This window comes from Pinus tabuliformis, chromosome X, assembly GCF_031772625.1.
Source record: "Pinus tabuliformis cultivar Carrire ecotype Pingquan chromosome X, CPIR1, whole genome shotgun sequence".
Classification (NCBI taxonomy): domain Eukaryota; kingdom Viridiplantae; phylum Streptophyta; class Pinopsida; order Pinales; family Pinaceae; genus Pinus; species Pinus tabuliformis.
The window spans coordinates 1122235516-1122247887 of record NC_142308.1 but is presented as its reverse complement, the minus strand read 5'-3'; positions in this window follow the sequence as shown (position 1 = coordinate 1122247887).

Sequence of the window (12372 nt, the reverse complement as noted above, 5' to 3'; positions counted from 1 at the left end):
TTCAGAATTCCCTCAGAGTGTTAAGGTAAGGTATGCAAAGTATTTTTTGATAAGCGGTTCTTCCGATAATTTTGTAGTAGTATATAAATTGCAAGTGTTAAGGCAAGGTATCTAAAATAGTCATTGATAACGGTTCTCCGAATAATTTGGTACATGGATGGTATATGAAATCAGATTTCTTAGTTGAAAATTTTGGTACAATTTGTCTGTTATTCAATCATGTTATGTTGTATTCAACTTTGGACCATATGAGGACAAAGAAGGGTGGGATGTTGCACCTGTGGATGCATGTCAGATTTCTTGGTTGAAAGATACAATTTGTTTGTAGATGCATGTGAGATTTTTTGGTTGAAAAATGACAATTGGTTTGTTATTCAATCATTGATCATGTCATATTGTATTCTACATTATATTGGACCTTATATTGGACCATATGAGGACAAAGTATTGAGGAATGTTGTGCCTATGGATGCATGGCAATGGAATAGAAGTGTTGTTTTTAATGGAAAATGACAAAGTATTGAGGAATGTTGTGCCTATGGATGCATGGCAGTGGAATAGAAGTGTTTTTTTTAATGGAAAAGGAAATACTAAGTGCATAAAGGATATAAGAAATGTGGTGTCTAATGTTAAAGGAAATACTAAGTGCATAAAGGATATAAGAGGCATGGATTTAAGCCTTTGAACGATGAAGAAAGAACCAAGATCATCACTTTTTTACTCTGTTCACTAGCCCTAAATCACTTCCCATTGGATCCAAAAGAGTAAAAGATACAGAAATAACTCGATTGGGATCCAAATATATTAATTCTACAAGATTTTAATCATGGACCTAAAAGATTTAAAAGGCGCTACAGGGAATGAATCACTTCCCATTGGATTCAAAAGAGGGAAAGTAACTCCTAGATTTGTAGAAAGAACCTATTGGGATGCAACAATATTAACTCTATAAGATCTTAGTCATGGTATGGAAGGATGGATGGAGCGGTAATATAAAGATGAAAAATGTGGGAATAACCCTATGAGGAGAAGGATAAAGGCAAGACTAAGGATAACCATGGTATGGAAGGATGGATGGGGAAATAATATAAAGATTAAAAAGATGGTAATAACCATATGAGGAGAAGGATAAAGGCAAGACTAAGGATGATCATGGAGACACTTCCAGAGGAGTTTGAAAAAGAAAAAAACAATGAAAATGAGGCTCACTTTGAAACTAGACAACACATTAAAGAAGGTAATCAAACAAACTAGTTAAAGACATGAAAAAATGTGTGTGTGAAGTAAAAGTGGCAGAGAGTATGTAAAAAAATGGGTACAACATGATAGTTGGGTAAACAAAACAGTGTTCCTGATACATGGATCAGCTCTCTGAGTAATAGAGAATCTAGAATGGAAAATTCAGGAAATTAACAAAAGCAATTGCAATTGAAGAGAACACCCCTGACATAGGTCAATGGGATTGTTTTGACGTTAAATTCCATGGACTTGTCAACCAAATGCCATTGAATTAGAATATTTTGAACTTCTTTGATTGGGAGAGAATGACCGAAGTATCGAAAAGCATTGGATGGGAGCAACACACCGACTTGTAGGGGGATTTGACTGCCCAACAGAGATACAGTGACAGAACTTAAAAATCTGATACCAACATTTGTTAGATTTTACATTTCTTTGATCCATAATTATAATGATATTGTCTTTTGGATTAATCAATATTTGGTCTATTGACCTAATGTGATTAATAGACAATCTCATTACCCACACTTGTTCTATAAACAGTCATCAACATTTAATTTCATGTTTTTTAGTGGGAAACTTAGTTAGAAATGGAATTTTAGATGATGGAAGAAGGGGGTCTGGCTGGAAACGTTGTATTAGGAGTTTCTTAGAACGGAGAATCACTAAGGAAAAAGTCTAAGCTGTTGTTTCATATATGTTGTTGAGAATTTTTCTTAGATGTTGTTACTTGGCTCATGCATGCATTCTTAGGAAAAATAATAAAAGAATAAGATTGTTGTTTATTTGTGGCAGTTTGTGTTTTCTATATTTATTTCTTTATCTGTAAATCATGTGAGTAATATTTTCTCTGGATCCCCTCATTTCATATTTTCTCTGGATCCCCTCGTTTCAGTAGTTACATATGCAAAATCTGTTTCGGGTAGTTGTATTTGCACAATCTATTTTAGTTACTAATTGTCCAACGTAGTGAGATTCATTCTCAGACTTTTCTGTTGAGATGGAAACATAGTTTGTGTCTGCAGTGTACACATGAACGAACAATAGTACAGTTGCAGTAGACCTGAGGTAGTTGCATCAAATCACAACTACACCAAACTTCTTGTAAGAAATAAGCGAGATCAACACTAAGTTCCTTCTTCCAACTTTCATGGACACTTTCTTGTGGCTCAACTTAGTAGAAAAGTGTGATAAGTTAGAAAAGGAGAACACTACATTGAAAATGCATCTCATAGAGATATAATCTCAATCGGAAGAGCAACAAGGCTCCCTCAATTAAAAGAATGGCCTCCTCACCAAACACCAAATTTCCCTTGCAAATGATTGTAAACAATTGGAAGAAGACAACAATATCGTTTTCCAGACTAAGAATTTGAGTTGGATTTGATAGATAAATGTTGATAATCTTTGTAGACAATAAACTTTTTGAAACAATTATTCTAAACAACTAGAAGAAAACAACAATATCATCTTCCATACTAAGGATTTGAGTTAGATTTAGATTTGATAGATAATTGGTGATAGTCTTTGTAGAGGAGAAAGTTCTTGGAACAATTGATTTTTTCTTTGTAGAGGAGAAAGTTCTTGAAACAATTGATTTTACCAAAATGGTAATTTCCCAGTGAACCAAGACAAACTAACCATAAATAACTTCAGGAAAACTAAAATCTCAAGACAACAGTTTCAAGTTTTGGAAGAAGACAAAAAACTTGGATTATTCACAATAGATAATGGATATTTGGTTTCATAAATGTACAATCCATGAACAAGTAGGGGATGGAACTCTCCATAATTAAGAGTCATGGGATGATGGAAGAAGGAATGAGATTTTCCCCTAAAGAGCGAGACAACAATGTACCTCTAGATAAATTGGTTGATGGTGGTATGGACTTTATCAAGTTTTTTTGTGACAAGAAAGGGAATGATTAGCGAAGTGAAAACATCTTCCTACCTTAGTTTGTTTTTTTGGGAAAGCAGTTCAGCCTTCTTTGAGATTTTGCTATAGTTGTCTGGTAGGTGTGGGTTTAGTGTGGGATGGGAATTGAGGGAGGCAAAGTGAAAACATCTTCCTTTCTTAGTTTTCTTTTTTGGAAACTATTTCAGCCCTCTTTGAGAATTTTCTATGGTTCTCTGGTAGGTGTGGGTTTAGTGTGTGTTGGGGCCTTCATTTAATTTTGAAAGGTTTTGACCAGTTTTGACTAACTAAAGGGTGGGAAAGAAACAAATGGCAGCAACGGTTGGGTTGTGAAACGAACAGTTGCGGAGGAGTGGTGGCAAGGTGGCAGTGGAAAGCAAAGGCAGCCGAGGAGGCGGGAAGGTGTAGAAGCAGCCAAGGGAGAAAACAACTAAGCGAGAAATGGAAGTCCAGGAAGCCGAGAAGGACATAAAAGGGAAAGACTAAAGAGGAAAAAGGTTGTTTTTGGACCCGCTAGGCGAAGGGATACACAATTACAGACGCTGAATGATAAAGTACTCGAATCTGAGGGACTTGGGTGCGGAACCAATCTGAACCCGAGCAATTGAGTCGGGTACTTTATGTAATGTTTATGGCGAATGTTGGATCATAATGTAATATTTTATGTTAAGTTTAATATAAGACAGATTCGATGTTGTTTGCGACTTCTGATGTATTTGGGCCTCGTGCTTAGTGTGTCTATTAAAATTTTGAATAGCCTATCAATTGCATGTAGACGTTAATTCATAGATTGATTCAAGGATGTTGTTATCTTTGTTTTCCCTATAATGGATATATGTGTATGATTCAAGGATGTTGTTATCTTTGTTTTCCGTATAATGGATATATGTGTGTGTGATCGACTACACCCGATTGATACTCCTTCAACCCCATGTTGAACCCTTCTCCCTTTTGGTTGCGGTGCACCTCAGGTGAGACTCCTTGCCCCTCGGGGTAAGGTGAAAATGCTGGCACTATCCTAGACTACAGTGGACCACTGTTGGCCTCCTGCGCCCGAACCCAGGGTCTTCCCCCTGATGACTCTTTCGAGCCAACAAATGGTTCCATTGTCGGGACCCGAAGTTGCGAGAACTGGTTCAAAATATGGTGTCAAGGGTATTTAAAAGAGAAATCAGAGATTGGTGGGATCATAAGGTAAATCAATTTGTGGCAGAGAAAGCTGCCCGCAGGAATCAACCGATCAGTAAGGTAAGTGAAGGGATTTAATACGCTGATGGCATCAATGACTAGTATGAAATTTTTTGGTGCAAGTTCCCCAAAGACCTATACAACTGGTTGAGGGAGCTGAAGAGGCAGAGTCAATCAGGTGGATTGGTGACAGTTCGCCATAATTGGACTCCGTCCGATATTGCACTACTACAATAGTTGGATAACGATCGGAATAGAGCAGTCGATTTTTGGGTGAAGACTATGGTAAAATGGTATGTGGTCGAGTTTGTTTTGGGGAGATACCAATATTTCTCAAAGGAAGAAGTTGTGTTCGACTCTGGGCTGCGAGGGGAGTTGATAAGAGAGGTCCCGATGTGGATTAAGATGTTTATGGTAGAGGAAGGACTGCTGCCTTTACCCACTACCAGAATGGAAGCATAAAACCCCAGTACCGAGGGAAGGAATTAGAGGGGGAGATGTTGCCTATTGAGGGATAGGGATGCTGCTGAGGGGATGGATGTGGAAGGATTGAGAAGAGCTAGGGATGTTAGAGCATAGAGGAGGGCACTGCTAGCAGACAAGTGGCAGGCAAGAGCAGCTCAGGCTCTAGGGAAGAGAAGGAGGGGGCCCCACCAAGTAGGAGTGGTGATGGGAAAACCCTAAGTTAAAGAAGAAGGAGAAGACGATGCTAGGCAACCTGAGTGTGGGAAAGAGGGATGTCGGAGCCGGGGAAATGAAGAAGGACGTTCCCTACAGGTTGCGGCAGGAGTATCACAACAGGGAACTGAAGGAGGACTTTCCCGGAAGGTTGCGGAAGTAGAATCGCAACATGGAACTGATGGAGGACCTTCCTTGCAGGTTGCGGAAGGAGAATCGCAAGATCAGAAACCATATTAGCATGAGGAAAGAGATGAAGATAATGTGGGCAATGGAATGAGGAGGTTGTTCGATGAGGAAGAAGCATCCGTCAAAATTCAGCAGCACCAACCCCGAAACATAAGTGGTGTTTTCCCCAACCTTCCCCTGGTACCTTATCACAAACCGGAGGAATTTGTCATTAGCTTAGCCAAGGCAGCGCGAGTATATAGTGCGCGGGAGAGATACAGGGCCGGTTTCAATATTGGAAGTAATGCAAGAACTAGCTATAGCAGTAACTTAGGACTACAAGGATCCCAACAGTCGAGAAGCAAAGTTTTTGTGTTGTTAGCCCATACTCGTAGCAGTATGGCGGGGTCATTTACTAGATATCAGAAATTTGTAGGAAGGGGAAGCGAGGATGTGGAGCAGCAATAGTACCTCTATGAAACCATCTGGAAGGCGAGTCAGACTCCGGATAACATTCGGGCGGTGGAATTCTAGACCACTCTAAGAGAAAGGGCTCTACGTTGGTTCATAAAGTGGGCAGAGCAGAACTAGAATCCCATAATAGATGATATTAAGAGGGGATTTGTGCAGGAATTCAAGGTGCCGCAAACAGATCAGTAGGGGTTATCAGAGTTGTGGGAAATTAAGCAGAGGGAGGGTGAGATGGCTTCGGAGCTCATGCAAAGGTTTAAGGATGCCATCACCAAGTTGAGTTACACCCTGGACCCAAATCACTAGTGGGAATGGTTTATCAAGGCACTCTTTCCTTTGACCAGAACACCGTTGACACAACAAAAGATAGGAACCCTACAAGATGCATTGGAGCAAGCATCCCGGATAGAAGCTATGGCGAGATACCCCCATGAATACTGAGGAGACACAAGTCTACAATATCTGGCGATCACAGGCCTATAGAGCTAGATCACGAACTTGATCGAGAAGCTGAGGGATCTACAACCCATACGACTAGCCAAACCCAATGTTTGGTGCACCCACTGCCTGGTTGTTGAAGCCCCGAAAATCGGGTCTACAACAAGGGGGATACCCACCCGGTCCGAACATTGGTTAGCAGCTCCTTTTCTATTTGGTATAGTGGGTCCGACTGGGGATATGGGACCAGTTTCCCAATTTATGTGTGTGTGTGTTGAAATTTGATATTTCCTTTCTAAAAGTTCCTAAGTGAAATGCTTTTACTTTAACTTCTATCTAATAACATGCAATTGTATTCTAATAAATAGAAATATCTAATTCTACACTAACCCGGGGTGTAATCTTTCCGTTATGCGATCTAAAATGATTTCAAATAACAATTGGTAATAAAGATCATTCAACTGTTATGAGAAAAGAATTCAATAGAGATAAACCACTTCATATGAAAAGTTAGACGAAACAGTTGTGAAAAATATATCGCATAATAAGCTACTCATACATTAAGCATAAATAAATAGCTATCACCGTATAGAAGTGCCAAATGATAACTCAAGCATTCACGCATCAATATATAATTAACTGAACATAAATATCACTTTAACACAAAGGCAGAAAGAGTTAAGAGATAGAAGTACCATTTATAACTAGTTCTAGTCATGAGCTTCAAGCAATAATGATTTATCTCTTCTTAATCCAACATCCACTAAGAGTACAGAAGTGCAACATCAGTAGTAGATATTAAATGCAGATATCAATAAATCCTATTCCATTCATTCGTCAAAACCTCCTCGGAGGGTGCAAAATTGCATGTTCTAAGGGCAAGTTTTTGACAAATTTCAAGACCCTTTTCTAAATGCATGAGAAGGGTTTAAATACTACTAACTAAATCTACAAATAACTTATTAAAAAAATTTAGGATACGGTTTAAATGACCGTCCTCATTTTAGGCGAAAATAAAGCAAAATTAATACTAACATTGAATCTAAAATTAAAACTAACAACTAACTATTTCTGTATTTGTTCCTTGAAATCGCAAGCGTTTAGCATTTGTTTGAGAAGAGTCGGCTGGCCGACTTCCAACTTTAATTGTCCTACAAAAACGGAATCGGCAAGAGCTGACACCATCTTCTAGGTAGAATTGATGATACATTTGAGAGTCATGCACTGGCTGTGTGGTCTTACCAAATGTGCCCAGTGAGAATCCCAATTCAACCTAGTTAATATTTTGATTGATTCTGCCTTTTCTTGAGCCTTCTGTCTCCAGCCTGTCTGCAGTTGTTATGCTTTAGGTAGATACCCTGGAGTGGTTTCTAAGATCAAATTTTCCCTGTGAAAATTTTCATTTATGCAGTCAATAACACTGTTTGTTGTTGTGGCTGCTTCTTCTGCCGCTTGTTCTGCTTTCCTGATTTGTGCATCCCATTTGTTAAAGAGCATTTATTTGTGATTGTCATTGATTATTGGCGTGCCTGCTCTTTTCCCCTCCTCTGTTTCTTGCCAAGCCAAATATTCAGTAACTCTTCTATCACTTAAATCATAATCATGTCTTAAGTCCACGACTTGATTAGTGATTTTATCGTTTATTTCACAATAAGAGTTCCACTGCGATATTCTTTGGCACAATGCTTCCTGTTGCTGCAGTAGTTGATCATTTAAGGAAATGGATTTTGTAATGAATTTTGTAAGCTTAGGATCATCCTTGTGCATCTCTTTCATATCCTGTAACTGTTTTTCTCTTTCAGCCAAACTATTCTAGTAGCCTATCTGTATTTGTTGGAAGTCTTGTTGTAATCTTTCAAGCTATTTCTGTGCTTCGTTGTTGGTGTTGGCTTGTTGCAGTTGTTGCTACAAAACCTATATTTGATCTTCCTTCTCTTTCAGTAGTTGCTATACCTCAGATGCTTTATCAATGGTCGCAGAGGCATATGCTCCTACAATCTGAGATAATTTGGTGAGATTTTCAGTGGGATTGGTGGTATGATCTTGCCATAGGATGTCTAATTGCTCTGCATCATGAGAGAGCACGTTTTCCAATTTTCTTTTCTTTCTTTGTCTTCTCACTACTGCCTTGTGTTGTGGACTATAAAATACATCAAGAGGAGGAATCTCCTCTATTTTGAGCATAAGTTCAGAGGATGGGGTAATGGGAATATGTTCCATTTATGAGAGATTGCTAGTTTTTCCTGTGACTATATCTTCTGTTGCTTGTATATTACTCACAGGTGTCTTTGTGCTTTGTCCTTCAATATTGATTAAATCATTGAATGTCTCCCATTCTTTATCTAGCTCGGTTCTGATTGATGGTGACTGGACGATGAGAGGGGGAGGATCTAGCTGTGGAGAGATTAAAGCCCATTGCTGTGGGAGCTCTTTTGACTGGGCAGTATCCCTTACTAACCCTTCACTTTTATCATGGCCACTTTCGGATCTCTTAGAATGTTCTGATGTTTCTTTACCGAATTTAGATTTAGATCTGTCTGTGCCTGAACTTCCACTGAGACTGACACTCAGAGTTGGTTCCCTTACGGGTTCCAAGTGTAGTTCTTCCAAAGGGATATTAGTTAACCTCATTTCCCTGTATATCTTGAATTCTTGAAATTCTGCTGGAGGGAGTCGTACTTGGGCCGAATGCAGAATTTCTTCAAGCGTACTTTTTTGTTGGAACATGTCATCAAAAAGATCATCTTCTTTAGAAAACACCTTTATTTTGACTGCAGTAGTGAAATTCTTAGCAATATCATAAGGGTCGAATGGTCTTCCTGGAAATTTGAACAATCATAGACATGTTATGTTGTTTACTTCTTTGAATGCATGGCCTACATCAAATAGTGAAAAGGCCCCACAGGCCACAGGAAATTGTGGCCAAATAGCCTTCTTTTTGTCTTTCAACTCTTTAGTCAAGCCTCCTTCTCCACAGGTTTGATAAGCAATTTCTCGTGCCATGAGTTTATCAGGAACATACAAAGGTAAGACATGAGGGGAAGCGAGACTTCCGAATACCCTGACATATGTAAATAGTTCTTATCCAAACCATCTCGTGATAGGGAGTATATCTACCTCTGCTTCAGGAGAAAATCTTGGAGCATCTCTATCATACAATATTTTGTACAGGGGCAGCATGATTCCATTACCAATCTTGTTGAAATACAGAGTGAACTTAGAATCCCACAATTCTTTATGATAAATATGAATGGGTAAGGGGTCTTGAGTCGTCCATTTCCAACCCATTAAAGGAAACTTCGAAACATAACAGATTGCATCCATCACATATGCAGATAAGTAGAAAGGGGGGTAAATTCTCTAAGAAACAGTTCTTTTAGACCGGTAACTTACAATAGCTATGGCTAAGTTGTCAAACAATATTTTAGCCCAATCCATAACAGTAACATTAGTGGCGGCATCCAATAATGGTAGCCATTCAGATGAAAATTTGTTGATGTCTGGCTTCCCAAAAAGTCTACAGAGCATAGCAGCAGCAAAGCAATATGGGGAGGTGAGAGAACCAGTACTATACATACCATGTTTATCCCTTTTTAGTGCTTCGTCCCTCCTTGACCAGTCTTTGGTACATTCTGCCAGGCTTTCATTTTCGTTAGCCAATTTCTCTATGAACTGTCTGTTATAAGTCGCCTGTGACTCTGGTAAATGATACATGAGCTTCAAATCTTGTGGAGTGAATGAGCCAATGAGTCCTTGACCCTGAGTCTTAAATTGTCTATTTTTTATGTCGACGTTGTCCAGTACCCATTTAACCATGTCCGTGTATGGAAGAATTTTAGGCCCCGCCACTAATCGGTTTTGAGATTGCAACAAGATGATGGAGCTTAGTGGAAAGGAGTTGCCTTCACTAAGTGGGCCCGCAGGCAAATTATGGCACAAAGTCTATTTTTAGACTATGTCTATTTTTAGACATATGGATCATGTCTATGAGCTGCAAAATGTTGTTTATGGATGATTGGTCATGTTGGGAAAAATAGATGGACTTCTATTTTTTATCACAGCAGGAGTGATTAGAGTCTATTATTAGACTGCTAGTCAAAAATAGAAAAGTCAAATATTATTGTCTCATAATAATATTTAGACTATAAACTTTATCGTATCCTCTTGGAGCACTTCAGTTTGAGCTACAGACGTAGCACATGCAACTGTCAGAAGGAAATACGCTTTCTTTGTGGGTCAGTTGAGTTGTTGCATGCAGGACTTCAGTTAGAACTCAAGCAGTTGAGTTTGGTGGAATTGATTGTGGAGTTGATAGAGTTGTCTTCAGTTTGACTTGGTTAAACTAGTTGTAATTAATCTAACTGTAAATAGACTAATGGTGAGTTGTTAAACTAATTATTAACTCGTAAAGCAACTAAAGAATACATCAGTTAACTCAGTTGCATGTCAGTGCATGTACAGTTCAACAGGGACAGGTGTTAGAGGATGAGATTGCTATCAGTTGTGACTATAGTTGTGCATGAGGATTTGCACAAGCAATGTATTGAGTATGCCAATGAGTATTGCATTGATTTTCCCAGTAGAATAGCCTGTGCTCATGTGATTTCCAATGTGAGTGATTCTTAGCAGGTTTATGCAATAGAGGCAGGCAAAGCAGTGGAGCAGATTTGAACTTGTGACTTGTTTGAGTCTGAGCTGGTTTGTGTGTAACAGGTGGAGATAGTGTTGGATACTTGTGAGAAGTATTGACTATGTAATGTTACATGTTCTCAATCATTAATATACAGATAGTGTGGGGTTTTCAGCTGTAAGATTTCCCCAGGATACATACTGTGTTAATGTGTGCATGTTATTGATGTTTTATTGTTATTGATGCTGCTAAATTGATGATCAACGTAGAGGAGCTTATGTATTGTGTATGTATTCCGCAATAGTACATGATCAGGATAATCTCCATTAAATATGTGTTTATTATTCAAAATTTCTACATTCGGTGCAAGAATGAGCAAGCTAGCTCTGTTAGACACCTCAGAAGACCCATGTGAGCCTGCAGTAGCTGTAACCTCCATTACTTTTGGATTCTCTTCCTCAAGTAGACTATACATGCCTTCCCAAGTAGTAATACCAGTGTCTCTGTTACAGGCGGTGTTTGTATACAAGGGCGTCATTTCTTGATCTTCAGAACTCGGAACTTTGCCTTTCTTTCCCATAATTTCCTGAAGACTTCTTTGTATCGTTCTCTGTTCTTTGTTCCTGCAGTTTACAAATGAGGTGAAAGTCATGATAAGGAAAAGGTGACAAGAAAGCTTTAAATGGCGAAGACATATAAAATATACCACCTTACGTGAAATGGCTCTTCGATAAGCACGAAACCCTATTTCATTAATGATTTGCAACTAACTCATTAATTAGCATTAAAGCGCATAACCAGGTCTCGGTTTGTGGAAAATACTTTTTTGAACAACGAGCCTGAAAGATTTGCGATGAAATGATTTTGCGATTTGCTTCGCAATATCATAGTTCGCATAATCGCAATATCGCTCTATTGCTGTATTGCTTTATCACATTATCACAACATCGTAGGAGCATAGCATATGACAATCATTCGCTAATGTGTTTTCCGCGAAATGCGATTTGCGATATGCGCCATCGCATATCGGCAGTTTGAGGTTTTTCAGCATAAGTGATATTTGATGTATGCGATGCGATAAAGTTTTGCATCGCGATCTCACAACCTTAGAATTGTATTTGTAAGGAGGTATCCATTATCTTTTTTGCGATGCGATATTTCTTAAGGAGTGATTTTATCCTACCTTATCATAAAACTTAAGATTTTTTAGATTTTTCAAGGGTATTCTCCTAAGTTTATGATGGTAAGTTTTATTGAAAAAAAGGAAATTCAAGCACTAATTGATTTTTAAATTTTTTGACTAAGGGTCCCCACTTATTTAGTATTAGTAATAATACTAAATAAAAAGGAGGTTGTTGCTAGCCACAACAATTGGCGATTCACTTGGAAGAACCAGTTATCTCTGCTTTTCTTTTGAATTTTCTAAACTTCCAAAATAGAAAATTTTCTAGAAAATCAAACTTTATTATAGAAAGACAAAGTACATTATGCTTTTACCTATCAATGATATTTCGTTTCTTCTATTTTTAATTTTGATTATTTACTCCCTCAAGCTAGTCCTTGTATCTATATCAATCACTACTTGGTTTATAAAGATAAAAACAAAGCCTTCTCTGTAAATCAATTTTAAATATGCTCATTTGTC